The sequence below is a fragment of the Coffea eugenioides genome, chromosome 5 (genome assembly GCF_003713205.1).
Source record: "Coffea eugenioides isolate CCC68of chromosome 5, Ceug_1.0, whole genome shotgun sequence".
Taxonomy (NCBI): Eukaryota; Viridiplantae; Streptophyta; class Magnoliopsida; order Gentianales; family Rubiaceae; genus Coffea; species Coffea eugenioides.
In genome coordinates, this window is record NC_040039.1 from 12506163 (window position 1) to 12510618 (window position 4456).

Consider the following 4456-nt stretch of genomic DNA (forward strand, 5'->3'; position numbering starts at 1 on the left):
AATGCTGATGGTAAGCTTCCATGAGAAGCTTTAAAATTTGTGGCCAACATTTGCTTCCAAAGTCAACTCTCCTTCGTACGCGCACGCGCGTGTTTTGTGTTTGATTCCTCTCGAGTTTATTTCACTAGGGCACTAAACCTCTGACGCACTTATATTTGTATCAATATTATTCAATCTTAATTATCCCAAAATAAGGGTCTAAAGTCCCTCAATTAAATCGCGCACGTAAAAACGCATACTTCTGATTTAAGCGCGATGAAGTGAACCTTCCGAGAAATTCTTATAACGATAATATAACTAACTAACATTTGAACACTTAAACATAAAAATACCTATTTTAAGACTAATGTACATGTCTCCAATTTCCAAACTTATAGTACTCTCAAAACGGTTATTGCTTCCAAACGCGCATTCACTATTCTCACTTACCGAACTTCCAAGAAAATAAATTTTGAAATAAGTCACTTTAAAAATATAATTAAGCTATAGATCCATGTAATTAGGTCTAGAGAGGTTAGAAAATAATATTCGGGGCAATTGGCCAAATAAATAATTAAATGAGCTAGTAATAGGAGTTTAAAATAGGTAAATTTTTGCGAGTCCTCACATGAGTCGAGTATTAATTCCTCAATTAACCTTTCTTAATCTACCATTGATCATTCTTAACTCTCCAATATTAATACACTCCCGATTCTAGTATAGCCTCGAAAGAAGTGCACTCGTTGTTCCGAACTAAACGAATTTTTGAAAAGTGAATTTTCCAACAAAACGCTTTAAAAATATAAAAGAGGCATTGTTCCATATAAATGGATTTTAAATGGTCGAAATAAATAATTTGGAGAAAATGAGTAAATAAATATTTAAGTAAACTTGTAATATTCGATAAATAAGAAAATTTTTGGGTCCTCACATTTATGACTTCATTATTTTTCTCAATTCAGTCCCAAAATCATACACAAATAATCTAATCACAATAGCCTTTCAATAGGCTCAATGTCATTCAATTACAAAACAATGCTAGAAAATGGACTGGAACTAATGTTTAAGACAATTAACAAAATCACAAGTTTGATGTCTCTTAGCATTTTGGTCACCATCGAAGCTTCACTTATCAGATTGGGGTACACCTTATACCATTTCGAAGCTAAGACAAAGGGTTACAACTTTCACGAAGACAACTCAATCCAGTTGACATTTGATCTAGGTCGAATTTGCAAATTACAGAACCAGAATTCATTATCAGTCTGGTTATAAGCACTGGATTTAAATGGTAATAACTCAAACTACAAAATTCCGATTGAGGCATTTTTAGATGCGTTGGAAAGATGAAACATAGAGTTAAAACTTTTATGTTTTGGCCAAATGCTGATTTGATACGGATCAAAGTAAAAAACGAAGCCAAACCTGTGAAATCTCAAAACTGCCTGCTGAAAAGAACATTTGGCAGTAAGGGGTATTTCAGTCATTTTACATGATACAGTGCTCAGATTGAGCTAAAATTTTACAGGCAGCTATATAATATCATTTTCTACAACTTTTATGTTTTGACCTAGGCTTGATTCGGCCTCTAACATGGACGAATTACACTGGTCAAAACAGAGCAGATTCCACTATCAAAGCTGGAAATTCAACTTTTAAGGCTAAAAATTACAATCAAGCCACTAATCATCTCACAAATTCCATATCCAAACCCATTACCAACATTTGAAAGTTAAACAACATATTCAAGGCTTAAAATTATCAAACCCTAGCTGAAATTTCATGAATCACCACCAAAACTACAAAATCTTCCATAAAACCTACTACAAACAAGCATAATCTCATTCAAGTGCAAGATTAAAGAAATAAAGTAGCTTCTTGCCGAAAGTACCTTCAAACCTCAAGAAAGATGGAAGCTTAGTGTTTTTCCTCCAAAAATCTCTCTACTCAAGTCCTTAATCTTCCCTAGTGAACCACTTTTATGGAGTATTTTACAAGCTTGTGGATTGAAACTCAAGATTCAAGCATGAAGTTGGGATTGAAGATGAACTTTTCTCTCCTATTTTTCCTCTCAAACTCACGGCCAAGATGGAGAAAAAGTGCAGGAATTTTTGGTCCAAAACAAAGTTAAGAAGATAGGAAAGTTTGTTGGTCAAACTTAGTTAGCCAACAATTGTCAAGCCGTCATTGGTCCTCTTGTTTTCTTTTTCTTTCTTCCTTTTCTTTTGGTAAAAAATAGTGGCTGTTTTATAGGATATTTTAGGGGTGATTAGCTGAAATGAAAGTAAGGTGATTAAGGTAATAAAGTAGTGTTCAAGTGGTGTACTCACTCGGTGACAAACGGCACATGTCGGTTCACACCGTTTTTCCTTAACTCACACGTACTAGGGTTTTCACTTATAATTCACTAACTTATTATTATTACTTCTAATCACACACTTTTTCTTATCTAAAACTCACTCTTCACCACCAAATTTAGTACACACTCCGTATCGATTACTCACACTACCAAAAGACGTAAAACCCCGTAGAAACCCTAATTTGCCCTAACGATGAAAGTAAAGGGGAAATTCTTAATTCTATTCTTTATTCCAACTATTGAGGGAGTAAATAAATAGTAAAAAAATATTATAAAGTAATTTAATCAAAATAAGAGGAAATTTTAAGAAAACATGAGCGAATTTTCCAGTCGTCACACAAACATGCAAGGAACACTCACCACTTGATCACAATCGTTTCACTTCAACCCTGGTTCGTCCTCTTGGACAGGCTCAAATCTTGTGATCATGTAATCCATCAAGAGTCTAGCCACTTAAAACCTAAATGATGAGAAAATATGAGATTCGAAGCTTCACTTAGCAACCACAGAAACTACAGGTTTAACCCTAGTATTAGAACACCAAAAGGGCCACGGTTCTTAGTTTAAATCAAGTTCTTATCAAGTTCAAATCAAGTGAAATATTTCATGCATGTTAAGGTTAATACATCACCAAGTATTTCAAATCAAAATATGCAGGATTTAACCAAAGAAAGTTAGGTTTAAAACCCAGAAAATTTTTCTAAAGTCCCACTCAATCCATTAGATAAAATTTCCAGCTTTGGTGACATTCTTTGAAAATGTATAACTTGAGTTCTGTAGGTCAAAAAATTACAAAACTTACACCTTTAGAAAATAGACTCGAATCACTAACAGACTTTAGAAGACATCTTAATGAAATTCAACTCATAGACTAGTCAAATTTCAGTTCAAACTCACTGCTATCACAAGTGCAGAAACAGAACAATCATGATTTTCAAGAAACTTTGTAGATTTGCTGGTATTTATAGAAATTGAACCAAATGCTGAATTTTACACTGTTGGAATCTCTATGAGTCTAGTTTCAAATGCAACAAACAGAACTCAATTATGACTTTTCTATACGAAACTATATCCAATTTCCAAAACTGCACAGAGCTTCCTTAAAAAATTTTCAGATTTCTAACAACTTGAGAAAATGAAACTTTTCTTAACAAAATCTTACTCCCTTGGCTTAAATTCAACATACATATGAAAAGAAAGGTTTTAACAAATGTCTTGAATAAGAGTATGTCAAAATCACCACAAAATTTCTGAAAAGAAAGCTGAAATTCGCTCTCTCCCTCTCGGCCAGCCATAACAGAAATTTTTCTAGCAAAATCTCCAACAAAATTTCCAACTTTCCTACTTAATTCCATGACAAATGCACTATATCTTATAACTAACATGTCATGAGGCTTATGACATATGTTCTTGGCAAGAAAATCCATCACAACTCCACACATATATAAAAGTTCAAGTAACTACATCAAGGCTGGAATTTTGCCTCTCAAAGCTGGAAATTTGCATACCAAGACTAAAATTCACATATCAAAGTTGAAAATTTCATATCAAAGCTAGAACATCTCTTATGAAAGCTGGAAATTCATCTCAAAGTTAGAAAACCTCACATCAAAGCTGAAAATTGACCAAACCCTAGCAAAACCATGAAATTACCATAAACATACTTCCTTTAACTTCAATCATAACATATTTTGCATAAATCTCAACAAACAAGTAAAAAGAGATATTATCTAGAAAATTTACCTCAAAACCCCAAGATGACAAGCAACTCAAGAGTTTTCTCCCTCAAATAACTCCATCAAGGGCTCACCTCCAAGCTTAACTCAAGGTTTATCGAAGTGGATTAGGGTTGATCTTTGGAATCTTCACAAATCAAGCAAGGAAATCAAGATGAAATTGAAGTTTTTTGTCTCTTCTCTGTCTCTCTCTTAGGTTCGACCATAAGGAAGAAAAAAAATGAGAGATTTTGACTAATTTTGGAAGATAAAGGGTTGACCTCTGGATTCTTCACAAATCAAGCAAGGAAATCAAGATGAAATTGAAGTTTTTTCTCTCTTCTCTGTCTCTCTCTTAGGTTCAGCCATAAGGAAGAAAAAAATGAGAGATTTTGGCTAATTT